This window comes from Ovis aries, chromosome 6 (assembly GCF_016772045.2).
Source record: "Ovis aries strain OAR_USU_Benz2616 breed Rambouillet chromosome 6, ARS-UI_Ramb_v3.0, whole genome shotgun sequence".
NCBI lineage: Eukaryota > Metazoa > Chordata > Mammalia > Artiodactyla > Bovidae > Ovis > Ovis aries.
Window position 1 is genome coordinate 37,053,917 of NC_056059.1, and position 16,927 is coordinate 37,070,843.

Consider the following 16,927-nt stretch of genomic DNA (forward strand, 5'->3'; position numbering starts at 1 on the left):
ATTTCTTGCTTGACACAGGGGCTACCTGTTCTGTCCTAACCTCCTACTTCAGAGCCTTCTCCTCCCAAACCTGTACCATTTTGGGTGCTACAGGAAAAACAGTTACAAAAAGATTCACCTGAGCACTTTGCTGCTGGGATGGACAAATATTTTCCTATCAGGTTCTAGTGGTCCCTGACTGTCTTCCTCCTTTATTGGGAAGAAATCTCTCCCTGCCTTTGAAACCTTGCAGCTATTGAAGTCCTGGTAGAAGATGCTTTAAAACTCTTTCGGCGGTGGCGGGGGGGGGGGGTGGGGGGTGGGGGTGGGGTGGGGGGGGGGGGTGGGGGGTGGGGGGGGGGGGGGGTGAGGGGTGGGGGGGGGGGGGGGGGGGGTGGGGGGGGGGGGTGGGGCAGCAAACTATTTTTACCAGCCACCAAGTGAAACAAGTAAATGGGAGAGGCCATCTATGGATGTCTGATCAAAGAATCCTCAGATATCAAGTGGTGCTGATGGAAAATCCAGGCCTCGCTATATCCCCTTGTGAAGTTCTTAACCCAGTCACCCTCCTGCCTACCCCTGAGGGCTCTCTCCCCATTCACTCTTGCCTAGAAACCTTGGACCACTGGACAAAACCCTGAGAGGGATTGTTGGAAGATCCTCTAACCAATCCTGAGGAAATCTGGTACACCGATGGAAGCAGCTTTGTCTTGGATGGAAAAAGAAGAGCCAGATATGCAGTAGTCTCCAATTTTGAGACCATAGAGGCTAAGCCTTTGCCACCAGGTACTTCAGCCCAATTAGCTGAGCTCATAGCCCCGACTCAAGCTTTAGAGCTGGGAAAAGGAAAAAGAATAGCCATTTACACTGACTCCAAGTATGCCTTTCTGGTGTTACATGCACATGCTGTTATTTGGAAAGAAAGGGGCCACTTGAGGGACCCAAGTGTCCCCAATCAAATATAGTGATCAAATTCTTAGACTCTTGGAGGCAGTCCATCTGCCCACTGAGGTTTCAGTCTGCTACTGCAAAGGATACCAAAAAGGGAGCACAGAAGTGGCAAGAGGGAACCAAGCAGCTGATCAGGCAGCTAAGAGAGCAGCATTACAGAACAATGACCTAATAGGGGTTGCCACCTGAGTTCCACAGACTAATTTTCCAGAAACTCCTTCATATACTGAAGGTGAGACTCTTAAAGCTAAGAGTGAGGGCTTTCAAGAAGATCATATGGGGTGGCTCCAAAAGGAGGGACTCCTTTTTCTGCCTAAAACCTCCAATGGAAGTTGGCTAACTCCTTACATGCCACCACTCATTTAGGGGGAAGTTCAGTTCAGTTCTGGAGAAGGAAATGGCAACCCACTCCAGTGTTCTTGCCTGGAGAATCCCAGGGATGGAGGAGCCTGGTGGGCTGCTGTCTATGGGGTCTCACAGAGTCGGACACGACTGAAGTGACGCAGCAGCAGCAGCAGCAGCAGCAGCAGCAGCAGCAGCAGTTCAGTTAAGTTCAGTTGCTCAGTCATGTCCGACTCTTTGCGACCCCATGAATTGCAGCACACCAGGCCTCCCTGTCCATCACCAACTCCCGGAGTTCACTCAAACTCATGTCCATCGAGTTGGTGATGCCATCCAGCCATCTCATCCTTGGTCGTCCCCTTCTCCTCCTGCCCTCAATCCCTTCCAGAATCAATCTTTTCCAATGAGTCAACTCTTCTCATGACGTGGCCAAAGTACTGGAATTTCAGCTTTAGCATCATTCCTTCCAAAGAATACCCAGGGCTGATCTTCTTTAGAATGGACTGGTTGGATCTCCTTACAGTCCAAGGGTCTCTCAGGAGTCTTCTCCAACACCACAGTTCAAAAGCATCACTTTTTCAGTGCTCAGCTTTCTTCACAGTCCTACTCTCACATCCATACATGATCACTGGAAAACCATAGCCTTGACTAGAAGGACCTTTGTTGGCAAAGTAATATCTCTGCTTTTCAATATGCTTTCTAGGTTGGTCATAACTTTCCTTCCAAGGAGTAAGCGTCTTTTAACTTCATGGCTGCAATCACCATCTGCAGTGATGGAGCCCCCCAAAATAAAGTCTGACACTGTTCCACAGTTTCCCCATCTATTTCCCATGGAGTGATGGGACCAGATGCCATGATCTTCGTTTTCTGAATGTTGAGCTTTAGGCCAACTTTTTCACTCTCCTCTTTCACTTTCATCAAGAGGCTTTTAGTTCCTCTTCACTTTCTGCCATAAGGGTGGTGTCATCTGCATATCTGAGGTTATTGATATTTCTCCCGGCAATCTTCATTCCAGCTTGTGCTTCTTCTAGCCCAGTGTTTCTCATGCTGTACTCTGCATAGAAGTTAAATAAGCAGGGTGACAATATACAGCCTTGATGTACTCCTTTTCTTATTTGGAACAGGTCTGTTGTTCCATGTCCAGTTCTAACTGTTGCTTCCTGACCTGCATACAGATTTCTCAAGAGGCAGGTCAGGTGGTCTGGTATTCCCATCTCTTTCAGAATTTTCCACAGTTTATTGTGATCCACACAGTCAAAGGCTTTGGCATAGTCAATAAAGCAGAAATAGATGTTTTTCTGGAACTCTCTTGCTTTTTCCATGATCCAGCAGATGTTGGCAATGTGATCTCTGGTTCCTCTGCCTTTTCTAAAACCAGCTTGAACATGTGGAAGTTCACGGTTCACATATTGCTGAAGCGTGGCTTGGAGAATTTTGAGCATTACTTTACTAGTGTGTGAGATGAGTGCAATTGTGCAGTAGTTTGAGCATTCTTTGGAAAAAGGCCCTCCAAAGATTAATTTGTCCCACTTGTCAATTAAACAACCCACAAGGAGCTTAAAGACCCCAGCTGACCCAGCCTGTCCAACAATGTGGGACTTACCCAAGAGAGGAACTGGCAGATGGGTTTCCCCGAGATGCCAGTTTCTCAAGGATATAAATACCTATTAGTCATGATAGATACATTCACAGGATGGATTGAAGGCTTTCCCACCCAGACTGAGAAGGCTGAGGAGGTAGTAAAAAAAACTGCTCCATGAAATCATTCCGAGATTTGGTCTGCCCAGATCATTACAAAGTGACAATGGGACATCATTTACTTCTAAGGTCACCTAAGGGGTCTGTAAAGCATTGGGCATTACTTATTATCTCCATTGTGCCTGGAGGCCTCAATCTTCAGGAAAAGTAGAAAGAGCCAACCTATTCTTAAAATCAGCGATAAAATGATAACCCAGGAGACCTCCCTGGGATGGAAGGAGGCTTCACCATTAGCTCTCCTCCACACCCGCATTGCCCCTAAGGAACAGGCTGGTCTTAGTCCTTATGAGATGCTATATGGGAGACATTCTGTTTATGTCAATGACCTCTTCCTAGATCCAGAGGTTCAGACCCTCCAGTCTTATACCATGGCCACTGGGCAATTCCAACAGGATGCGTGCTTGTGGGGTGTGAACCAGGAACCAAAAGATTCTGAGGAGTCATCACTATATGCTCCAGGGACTCAAGTCCTAATTAAAGTCTGGAAAGATGGGGCCCCAAAGGCTCAACTCCAGCCCACATGGAAGGGCCCCTACCCTGTAATACTTTCTATCCCCACAGCAGTCAAGGTGCCAGGACATGACTCCTGGATTCACTACTCACCAGTCAAGCCCTGGAAGAAAACAGAAGAGGACACTCAATACACCTATGAGCCCCTGGGAGATCTCAGATACCTATTCAGGACTACAAATGAGTCCCATTCTAATGAACACCCCCCCCCCCAAAATTAAGTTTCTGGGGATAAGGTCAAATTTTGTTGGAAGTGGTGCTGGGAAAACAAGACAACTCAATTTAAAAATGAAACTAGAACATTCTCTAATACCATAAAGAAAAATAAACTAAAAATGGATTAAAGACTTAAATGTAAGACCAGATACCACAAAACTCTTAGAGGGAAATAGGTAGAACACTCTTTGACATAAATCTCAGCAATACCTTCTTGGATCCACCTCCTATAGTAATTAAAATAAAAACAAAAACAAATAAATAAGACCTAGTTAAACTTAAAAGCTTTTGCACAGCAAAGAAAACCATAAACAAAGTGAAAAAAAGAACCCACAGAATGGGAGAAAATGTTTATAAATGAAGTGACTGCAAGGGATTAATCTTCAAAATATACAAACAGCTCAAACAGCTCAATATTAAAAAAAAAAACTGATAAAAAAATGGTCAGAAGATCTAAACAGATATTTCTCCAAAGACATACAGTTGGCCAAGAAGCACATGAAAAAATGCTCAACATCATGAATTATTAAACATATGAAAATCAAAACTACAATAAGGTATCACTTCATGCCAGTCAGAATGGCCATCATCAAAAAGTCTACAAACAACAAATGCTGGAGCGGGTGTGGAGAAATGGGAACCCTCCTACATTGTTGGTGGGAATGAAAATTGATATAGTCACTATGGAAAACAATATGGAGGTTCTTTGACAAACTAAAAATATCATATGATCAAGAAATTCCACTCCTGGGCAGATATCCGGAGAACACCATAATTTAAAAAGATACATGTGCCCTAATGTTCATTGCCGAAGTATCTACAAGAGCCAAGATATAGAAGCAACCTAAAGGTCCATCAACAGAGGCATGGATAAGGAAGATGCGGTACACACATACAATGGAATATTACTCAGCCACAAAAAATGAAATAATACCATTTGTTGCAACATGGATGAATCTAGAGATTATTATACTAAGTAAAGTTAAGTCAGAGAAAAACAAACATCTTATCACTTACATGCGGAATCTTAAAAAATGGTACAAATGAACTTATTTATAAAATAGAAACAGACTCACAGACTTTGAAAACAGACTTGTGGTTGCCAAAGGGGAAAGGTGGGGGGGGAGGATAAATTAGGAGTTTAGAATTAACATACATTCACTACTATATAGGGTTTCTCAGGTGGCACTAGTGGTAAAGCACCTGCCTGTCAACACAGGAGGTGCAGGAGACGCACGTTCAATCCCTGGGTCGGGAAGATCCCCTGGAGAAGAAAATGGCAAGTATCCTTCAGTATTCTTGCCTGGAGAATCCCATGGACAGAGGAGCCTGGCAGGTTACGGTCCATAGAGTTGCAAAGAGTCAGACACTATTGAAGTGACTTGGCACACACATATACTACTATATATGGGCTTCCCTGGACACGACTGAAGTGACTTAGCAAACACAGAGACTCGGGTTCCACCCCTGGGTGGGGAAGATCCCTTGGAGGAGGAATTGGCAACCCACTCCAGTACTCTTGACTGGGAAATCCTATGGACAGAGGAGCCTGGTGGGCTACAGTCCTTGGGGTCACAAGAGTCAGGCACAACTTAGCGACTAAACCACCATCACCACCACCACCACTACTGTACATAAAATAATCAGCAAGGACCTATTGTATAGCACAGGGAGCCCTAATCAATATTCTGTAATAATCTATATGGCAAAAGAAGCTGAAAAAGCATGGATGTATGCACTTGTATAACTGAATCACTTTGCTGCACACCTGAAAATAACAACATTGTAAATCAACTCTATTCTAATATAAAGTAAAAATTAAATCTGAAAGTTATTTGTTAGAAGTCAGCAATCAGAGTTAGAATGTGAGAGTTTTTCAAACACAGTCCTGAGATTCAGATGCGCTAGCTATTCTGTGCTTTTTTTTTTTTTAATTTGTTTTTGGTTGTACTGGGTCTCTGCTGCTGCACCAGGGTTCCTCTAGTTGCGGTGAGCATGGGTTACTCTTGGTTGTAGCGCACAGGCTTCTCACGGCAGTGGCTTCTCTTGCTGAGGAGCACAGGCTCGAGGCACACAGGCTTCAGAAGTTGCAGCGTACGTGCTCATTAGTTGCGGCCTGAGGGCCCTAGAGCACGAGGGCTCCAGTAGTTGTGGCACAGGAGGCATATGGAATTTCCCGGACCAGGGATCAAACCCCTGTCCCCTGCATTGGCAGGAGGATTCTTACCCACTGAGCCACCAGAAAAATCCCTATTCTGTGCTTCTTTGAAGGGCCAGGTCTCTAGACCATCTGTCTTCTCAATGGAAGTTGTCTTTTTATTAAAGTTGATGTCCATGTAAATGTAAATGTTTGAATTATTACCAGAAAGAGTATGTCTAATAACTCAGATTGTGGATAGCAATCACTCCCTAAAACCACCTGACTGGAGTTATTTCCTGATGAACAGGGATATTCTAATTCAAACAACATGTAAACTTCAGAATTGTTTTCACGCACACAGCTTAGCTTACTCTCTATGACCTGAAACAGTGCCCATTTGGAGATGTCAGCGTAAAATGAGAGGAGTTATATAACTTTCTACGGTACTTTTGGCTTTGTTTCCAGTGTAGGCATAAGACTTTTTCACTATGAGCCTGTAAAGTAAGTCACTTACTTTCCCATGTTTCTCATTCTTCATGAATATCACACAAGATGTTTGAAAATATTAATAATATTTGAAGACTTTAAATGTCAAGTGCCCAATTTTTCCCCTTTCTTTTTTCCCCAGCTTTACTGAGATATTATTGACATATAATGTAAGTTTAAGATATATAACATGAAGATTTGATATCTGTATAAATTGTAAAATGATTATCACAATAAGGTTAGCTAACACACACCCTTCCGTGTGTATGTGTGCTGTCATTTCAGTTCTCTCTAACTCTTTGCCAGCCTATGGACTGTAGCCACCAGCTCCTCTGACCATGGGATTTCCCAGGCAAGAATGCTGGGATGGGTTGCCATTTCCTACTCCAGGGGATCTTCCTGACCCAGGGATCGAACCCATGTCTCCTGTATTGGCAGGTGGGTTTTTTTACCCATTGAGCCATCTGGGAAGCCCCTAACACTCCATACCCTTCCATAATTATCATTTTTGGTGTATGATCCCTGCTTATCTTTTTTTAAATTATTTTATTATTTTTAATTAATTTTTTTTTTGCTAGCAGGGTTGCATTCCTTTCATGAGGCTCTAGAGAGAATATGTTCCCTTGTCTTCTCAGCTTCAGAAAAGAGCTTACCAGAATCTAGTGCTAGAACTGACTACCCTGTCTCAGCCTGGGTTGTATGCATACCTCTGAACCAATCATTGTAGTGTAGCCAGGAGAATCTGTTACTCTTCAGAGGTCGGCCTGGCTAACATTCTGACTTCTGGGGCCAGTGAGTAGCTTTAACTCCATCTGAACTATACAATTCTTGGAGGGAGTAGTTCTCTAGAGCAAATAAGGAAAATGAGGTATTTTTAGCAGTAGTAAGATTAAACACTGGTCATGCAAAACCCAGCAAAATAAAAAACCAGTTGTTAGACTCACAGAGATTAAGAGAAAATAACTTCACATTTTTGCTATACAGTCAGCCAGGCTGCTCAATGCAAGGGTTACTGAGTAGTGAGCACTTAGTGTTGCAAAAGATGTAAAGATAATAAGCAAGACAAACCCCTACTCTCTAGGAGCAATTGTTCAAAACTTTGCTTTCAAACTTTCGTGCATATAAATTTTCTTAGGGAACTTGTTTAAAAGAAAGACTCTGGGCCCTTTTACAGACTTATTAAACAAATATTTGGCCCTGAGGTCTGAGAATCCTCATTATTTTAAAGCGGGTGATTCTAACACAGGTGATCTCTGAACAATACTTTGAAAAACACATGTGCAGAAGATGTTAGCACATAAATATACACAGAAAAAAATCATGACGCAAGGGACAAGTGAAAAGAGTTGACAATTTCAAATTGTGTGCTCCAAGAGTAGAGCAAGCAGGGCTCAGTCTCAGCTGTGACAGGCGAATGAAGATTTGGTGGCCATAAAGATATATATTCCAGTTTTTAACAGGCAGGCGAAAGAACAAAGCATTCTAAGTGAGGGAAACGGTGTGAGCCATAGCACAGAGCCCTAGAACCCTCAGGAATCCCTTTTAGAGAATGGTCTGAAGAGGATAAAAATTGCATTCTTGGCAATAAGGCTATAAAAAGTAATTCCACTGAATTGTATACTTAAAAACAGTTACATGGCAAATTTTGTTATGTACATTTTACACAGTTTTTTAAAGTAAGTTAAGACCTATTGGTAGAGGGATTCTATGTATATCGTAGAAATTTGGTTTGCATCTGGAAACCTTGATAGCTGGACTCCTCTCAACAGCTAAAATTGGCAAATGATCAGAGTCACGGTCTTTATCAGAAGGAATGTTGTGCAAATATTTTCTCCTTGCTTTAGGCACAGTTATCAGAAAGGACGTGGGGGGGTTGGGGAGGGGCCCAGTCCTGGGGCAGGACTCTGAAGGCTCCTGCTGTGCCAGCTGAGACCTTCTGGCAGAGGTCCTAGGGGAGGGGCAGGCCATCCAGGGCGGTAAAAGGGCACTTGAGGGTTCCTGGGAGCAACACTTTACCACTGAAGTGGAAGAGTTTCAGTATTTTCAGAGCTGGTCTGCCTGTATCAGTATAAACTGTATGAACATCAATAACATTCCTGGGTGTTTGCGACATTGTGTTCTATTCCTGGCACCTATTTAGCTGCAGGAAAGCTTATAAAGAAGGCTGGATTTGTCTTTTCTTGGCATATCCTACAGAAATGCATCTTCTCCTCCACAGTATCACTTTTCCTTTCTCCACACTTCCTACCTGCCAACAATCCCCAAACACACCCCCCCAGATGCCCACTTCCCACAAGTATACCTCAACACCAACACCTGAGTGTGTTCCACGTTCTTCCCCACTCCCCAGATCAGTCCTTCAGCATCTCCCTTAGACACCTACCCAAGCTTTTCCCTTATATCAGCTTGCCTGGCAACCCACTGAAGAAACAGACCTGATAAATCAAGATGAAGATTTGTACTTCTAACGAAGACATGTGAAGGCCTCTGTTATCCAGAGTGATAAACATATCCCTGTTCCTAAAATTTTCAGGAGAATGATTGGTGCAGTTAGGAGCTATTTTTGAAAAAAGAGTCATGTGCGACATTGTTCATCTCTTATATCACACCATAAGGATTTCCATTCTTAGATGACATTTGGTACAGCCAACCCTCAAATATTTTTGCCCAAAGGAGAAAGGATGACTAAGTAAAATAACGTTCACCAAGAATCCCCAAACGCCAGTGACTGTAACCTTTTGCTAACATGATCATCACATGTGTACGTGTTCTGTCTCCAACCTCCTTCCTTTCTCAGAGTCTCTGTCAAGCAATATAATAGGGAATTAAAAAGGTGAAGTAACTAGATATAATCAGGTATTCTGAACTGGATCCTGGAAAAAGAAAAGAGTATTAGTGGAAAAACTGATAAAATCCAAATAGAGTCTGCAGTTAAAAGTATTGTACCAATGTTAATTTCTTAGCTTTAACATACTATGTTATATAAGATACTGACGTTAAGGGGAAGCTGGTATACATAAGAACTCTCTGTATTGATCTTTGTAACCTTTTTGTTAGTCTAAAATTATTCCAAATTAAGACATTTGTTTTTAAGAAAGTTCAAGAAAGAAGAGAATCTGGTTCATAATTAGAAGCTATTCAAAGAATGACTGCATTCCAATGATACCACTAACACCCTCAGTGTAAAATCTTCCCTTCAGATCATTCAAAGCAAGGCAAACTGGCATTCTGGTGTTTTAGCAACTTTTCACAATTCATAATTGCTAAAAACATTGTACAAAAAAGCAGTCTGAAAAACCATTAAAGAAAAACTAAAACATTTTAAAGAAAATATACTGATTTAGGTTATAACTATGAAGAGAAAAATTAAGCCCAATAATTACTTTATTTTTGGAAATTCTTGTGGACTTCATCAAACTGTTGCTTGAAGTACCTCCAGGAATGAGACCAGGGAAAGGGGAAGAAATGTATATGTTTCACTCTATATCCTTTTGCATTACATGACTTTGAATTTGAATTTGAATTTTTTTACAATGAAAATGTAATATTTTTTATAGTTATTTAAACAAAAAAATTTTTTTCAGTAGCAGGTTTTGTACTATGTGGAAGATATGGCTATGTTTGAAATGGAACACCAGCAACAATTAAAACTATAAAATAAAAGAAATGTAATAATCAAAAAGAAAGGAAAAGAAGGGAGGAAGCTTGTTAGAGAACACATCCAAAATGTTCATGGTGCTTACTATATAGAAGATGAATTTTTTCACTTCTTGTTTCTTATTTTATGTTTTGTACATGTCTTAGTGACTAAACAACAACAACAATGATCAACATGGGTTTTTCATAATTAATAAACATTTTCAAATTAAACTTACAGTCTATATATACTTGTATTTATTAAATTTTGGATAGATATATAATGATGCATGCTTTACACTTGAGTAAATGGCAAATTTCAGAATATGGATCATAAACTAGTTCCAGAAAAAAAATCTATAAAATCTATAAAAATATATAAAATATATAAAATAGGCCTCAACATCTTGGTCACTGATGTCTAACTGGTTTAGTTTCCTTTCCAAAGTTATTTAGAAAACAATATTTAGCTGTGTACAAGGTCTGCTTTCCAAAACTCTGGAAGTAATGACCAGGGAGATACTGTTTGAATATTCCTGTGAAGTATCTGAAACCAAACATTGGGTCAGTATTTTCAAAATAAAAACTTCAAACTTCTGGTTTTCTCTCCTCTTGAGTATCCATGAGACACCACAAGCAAAACAAACCCCAATCAAATCTAAACGCTTAGCTCCTTCCCATTCCCAGAATTCTCCTCCTCCTCCTACCTTGCCCTGCAATTAAAACAGGGCTTGATTTTCTCCAAAAATAACAGATCCAGAGGGGATTTTCCTTGTCCTATGAAGGCACTGGAGCAAGAGGGTCACATTCTCAGAGGTAAGTGGCACGTATATGCCAGGCGGTGTGGCAGCAATAGCCCCTAAAGCAGAGGAGAGAGAGATTAGCAGCTGGAGTGAGTGTAAACTTCAGGAGGATTTTTTTTCCCCTTGGCACTCTGGTTTTTAACCTTTCTTTCTTTATAAAAATAATTAGTTAATTTTAATTGGAGGATAATTACAATATTGTGTTGGTTTTTGCCATACATAGACATGAATCAGCCATGGGTGCACACATGTCCCCCCATCCTGAACACCCCCTCCCACCTCCCTCCCTACCCCATCCTTCTGGATTGTCCCAGAGCCCTCAGCTTTGAGTGCCCTGCTTCATGCATTGAACTTGCACTGGTCAAGTATTTTATATATGGTAATATACATGTTTTAATCCTATTCTCTCAAATCATCCCACCCTTGTCTTTTTCCCATAGTCCAAAATTCTGTTCTTTACATCTGTGTCTCTTGCTGCCTTTCATATAGGATCATCATTACTGTCTTTGTAAGTTCCATATACTGTGTTGGTGTTTCTCTTTTTGACTTACTTCACTCTGTATAACAGGCTCCAGTTTCATCCACCTCATTAGAACTGACTCAAATGTGTTCTTTTTTATAGTTGCGTAATATTCCATTGTGTATATGTATCACAACTTCCTTATCCATTTGTCTGTCAATGGACATCTAGGTTGCGTCCATGTCCTGGCTATTATAAACAGTGCTGCAATGAACACTGGGGTACATGTGTCTCTTTCAGTTCTGGTTTCCTTGGTGTGTATGCCCAGAAGTGGGATTGCTGGGTCATATGGCAGTTCTATTTCCAGTTTTTTAACAAATCTCCACACTGTTCTCCATAGTGGCTGTACCAGTTTGCATTCCCACCAACAGTGTAAGAGGGTTCCCTTTTTTTCCACACCCTTTCCAGCATTTATTGTTTGTAGACTTTTTGATGGCAGCCATTCTGACTGGCATGAGATGATACCTCTTTGTGGTTTTGATTTGTATTTCTCTAATAGTGAGTGATGTTGAGCATCTTTTCATGTGTTTATTAGCCATCTGTATATCTTCTTTGGAGAAATGTCTGTTTAGTTCTTTGACCCACTTTTTGAGTGGGTTTTTCATTTTTCTGGTATTGAGCTGCTTGTATATTTTGGAGATGAATTCTTTGTCAGTTGTTTCATTTGCTATCATTTTCTCCCATTCTGGAGGCTGTCTTTTCACCTTGCTTATAGTTTCCTTCATTGTGCAAAAGCTTTTAAGTTTAATTAGGTCCCATTTGTTTATTTTTGTTTTTATTTCCATCACTCTGCTAGGTGGGTCATAGAGGATCTTGCTGTGATTTATGTCAGAGAGTGTTCTGCCTACATTTTCCTCTAAGACTTTTACAGTTTCTGGTCTTACATTTAGATCTTTCATCCATTTTGAGCTTTCATCCATTTTGAGCTTCTTTTTGTATATGGTGTTAGAAAGTGTTCTAGTTTCATTCTTTTACATTTGGTTGACCAGTTTTCCCAGCACCATTTGTTAAAGAGATTTTCTTTTCTCCATTATATATTTTTGCCTCCTTTGTCAAAGATAAGATGTCCACAGGCACATGGATTTATCTCTGGGCTTTCTATTTTGTTCCACTGATCTATAGTTCTGCCTTTGTGCAGTACCATATTGTCTTGATGACTGTAGCCTTGTAGTATACTTTGAAGTCAGGAAGGTTCATTCCTCCAGTTCCATTCTTCTTTCTCAAGATTGCTTTGGCTATTTGAGGTTTCTTGTGTGTTTCCACACAAAGTGTGAAATTATTTGTTCTAGTTCTATGAAAAACACCACAATATAGGGATTGCTTTGAATCTATATATTGCTTTGGGTAGTTAAAGAGGAGTTTTTGGGGAAAGTTTGCCCTGTCATGTGCTGCATCCCCTAGACCCACCCCAGCAGATCACTCCACCCTCATTCCCAAAGTCTCTAAAACACCTGAGTCCTCCATTTCCTGGCTGTATGTTCCTGGTCAAATCATTGTACCTTCTGTTTATTCATTTCCTCATCTGTAAAATGAGGATATGACTGCACCTGCTTTATAGAAGTTGTTGTTAAGATTAATTGAATTAATCCTCTTCTATAGCTCAAACAATGCCTGACTACATTGTAAGAGCTGCAAAGTGATGTATAAGTTAGCTACAGTTTTTCTGGGCCCTCATAGTTCAACTGCTGCTAAGTCGCTTCAGTCGTGTCTGACTCTGTGCGACCCCAGAGACGGCAGCCCACCAGGCTCCCCGTCTCTGGGATTCTCCAGGCAAGAACATTGGAGTGGGTTGCCATTTCCTTCTCCAATGCATGAAAGTGAAAAGTGAAAGTGAAGTTGCTCAGTCGTGTCTGACCCTCAGCGACCCTATGGACTACAGCCTTCCAGGCTCCTTTGTCCATGGGATTTTCCAGGCAAGAGTACTGCAGTGGGGTGCCATTGCCAAATGTATCCTGAGCAGACTGGCTAAAATGTAACCCTGCAGAACTTGACCTACTATTTCCAGCTGGGTGATCACTATCTACCCAGTTACCTGATCACTCCTCGCTCTGGCCCTTAAGTGGTCACTCAGTTCTATTGCTTCATCTTTTGTTTGTTTTTTGGCTGTGGTGCATCTTTGTTGTGGAGTGCCAGCTTTCTCTAATTATGGAGACAGGCTCAAGAGCACAAGGGTTCAATAGTTGCAGCACAGGTTTTGTTGTCCCACGGGATGTGGGATCTCAGTTCCCCAACCAGATACCAAACCCATGTCCCCTGCATTGGAAGGCATGTTCTTAACTGCCAGGTCACCAGGGAAGTCTCTGTTGCTCCATCTTTTAAAATGTCTTCATCCGCTCCTCTCCAGTGCCTTAGTTGATTCACTGACTCTTGCTCAGATGGCTGCAATAACTACCAACATGTTCTTCCTTTCCTCAGGACCTTCTAGCCTTGATGTCCTTCAAAATGGTGCTAGAAGATTCTCTAAAATCCACACCTGTATGCTCACTCCTCTGAGTATATTAATAGTCACTGTTTTCAACACAACCTCTGACCCTTAAGTCCTATTATTTTCCACTTATCTACATCATCACTGTCAGTAAATATTTTGCACTAGCATGACCCCAGACCTTTCCACGTGTTCTCTCCTTTCTCTGGATTGATTTTCCCATTATTCTTTAACTAATGAGTTACTAATTACCTTTAAGACACTAATAAAAAATGTTCCTTCTGTGTACAGTCCTAGGCAAAGTTTATCATTTCTTCCTCTTTGCTTCCATTTCACTTGTCACATAGCCCTGCATTTGCACTTAAAAGGTTAAGCTGGAATTATGGGTTCATAGGTTTTTCTCAGCAGACTATGATCCTCTCTGCCGGAAGCCAGTGTGAGGAATCCCGCCCGTGACAAGGTCATGCGGAAGGACGCTGACATACGCAAGGCGTGCTCAGACTTCAGGGACCCCGCTGGAAATTCCTAAGCATGTACCCCAACAAAAATCTGCCGCTTTTCCACTCTTCTGACATTCTCTGGAAAAAGTCAATTCAGGGCTTTAGTCTTCTGCATTTGAAAGAGTGTTTCAATCCAAAAATCCCTCTGTAGGCTTTCTAGCCTGCCTGCAGGACTCATACAGCTGCGCGTGTGATTGTTTGAGGCCTCCTGACCGCAGGAGGCACAGGAAGCTTAAAACATCCTAGGAATGTAGGGGCTTCCAAGGAGTCAAAATCTTTAGATAGGACTGATTAAAAGTTTCATTTTTTGAGTCAATACTTGCTGCCAAATTTTCATATCCTTTATTTGTAGATATAATTGGTATATAGAAAAACAAGTAGTAGACCTGGTATTAGCAACATTAGATCTTTGAGTTAAGTAACTTTGTTATAACCCACTGCGCCTTTGTTCTATAGAGATGTAACTTTAGCGCTTTAAGGAGATGTAAAGAAAAACACTTCAGGGGAAACAAAATTAACATTCATTACGGAAGAGAGCCAAAAAGTGTTAACAAGCCTCTTGGCCAGAAGATAATGTAAATCACCTGAGACCTTTTGTATACAAAATGATATACAAAAAGAGTCTGGGTTGCGAACGCTACATAATTTTGTGTTACCCATTGATCTCCATGTTTTCTCAAAAGTATAAAAGGCCTTCTGAACAATAAAGGATGGGACCAGTTTCTTGGACCAGTTTCTCGAACTAGTCTCCCGGCCTGGTTTCTTGGGAATCTGGCTCCCCCGTGTCTCTCTCTCTCTCTTCTTCTCTCCCTTTCCCTCCCTCTGCTCTTTACTTTAATTTCAGGCTGAATTTCCACCTGGGGCGCGGAGGCCTGCCAAGTCTACTTACTTGCCCTGGCTGTTAAGACCCGCGTGAAAGGGAGCCTAAGGTGAGGCACCCTTAGATATTCAAGTGAGCGCAGGTGGCCCAACGTAGATGGTACAAATTCCTTGTCTGGAATTTTATTGGTCTTCCACGTAAACCAAGCTATTCAGCCCTCTTCCTCCACTTAATCTTCCTACTACACTATAGTTTCTTAATCTAATCTTATATCAATCAATAAATAAGTTTTTCTCACGCTAACGCCGTCCACCCTTCGAATTCCCTGGATCCACCAGGGCTGGACCCCGGCACCTCTCAATGACAAAGACTATGACTAATTCTTTGTTTACCAGAACCATGCCCACATGACTGGCACATCAAAGATGTTTAATAACAGTGTGATGAGTAGATAAATGAATAAATGAGTGGATCGGAATAACACCCCAGGTGACATCTACATTGGAAGGAGAGTAAATATAGTTTAAAAAAAAGTAGCAAATAGTATGCAGGATCCATCACCATAGTCTTGTGACTTGGCAGATTTCTTATTCTCAGTGTCTGTTTCCTTATCTATGAAATGGCAACAATAAACCCTTTAAATTCAGTAATAAATGTAAAATGCTTAGAAGAGTGTCTGCCATATAGTAAGCACTCTGTGTGCATTAACTGTTATTGTTGTTATATACGGAGAAAAAGTCACTGTAAACTTAATGAGAGAGAGGGACTATGTCCTGACTTAGCATTTAATTTCTAACATCTGCTAAATGCTTCATATAGAACAGCACTCAATAAGACTTTTGAATGAATATCAAAATAATAAAAATGAACAAAAAAAGAAGGGAATAAAGTGGGGGCAGGGGAAAGGGGCAAATAGGAATGCATTTGCCACAAAGTACAAAGATGCCACTAAGTCACCTCAAGTCCTCACCATTGGGCTGGGTGAAAAGTGTACTTTGACTTCCTGAATCTTTCCTTTAACCTTCATTAGAACTTGGACTCTATCCACCTCAGTCGGAGTGGTGTGTTTTGTTTTTTTTTTTAAACACTGTGAGGGGTAAAGGGATGCAGCATACAGGAAGTGATTTAATGACAAGACATTAAGAGCCAGGAAAGTTTGTGAAATCATGACCTGCCAAAGCCTCCTTTTCCAGTCCTCAGCTTGATCTGTAAAAATCAAACTCCTAAGTACTGGCATGCCTACCTGCAGCCAGACTATATGATCCTGACTTAAGAATCAACTGTCACTCACATTGCAAGAACAGTCAAAATGAGATATTTGAGTGATGTTTATTTTACACTACTACACCAAACTGGGCTTTCCCAATGGCTCAGCAGTAAAGTAACTGCCTTTTAATGCAGGAAACACGGGAGAAGCGAGTTCAGTCCTTGGGTTGGGAAGATCCTTGGGTTGCGAAGATCCCTGGGGGAGGGCACGGCAACTCACTCCAGTACTCTTACAGGAAAATCCCATGGACAGAGGAGCCTGGTGGGTTACAGTTCCTGGGGTTGCAACAAGTTGGACACAACTGAAGTGACTGAGCATGCACACATACCAAATTATCATAGACCACCATAGGTCATTTACCAACAGAAACTTATTTTTCACAGTTCTAGAAACTAAAAGCCTGAGATGAGGCCAACATGGTTAGGTTCTGATGAGAACCTTGTTCTGTTACAAATTGCTGACCTCTCAATGTATATTCATATGGCAGAAACAGAGCTGGTTCTCTGGCCTCTGCTTAAAAGGGGACTCATTGTTATGCTCCGTGTCCGTGTCCCCTACCCGACCGAATGAACAA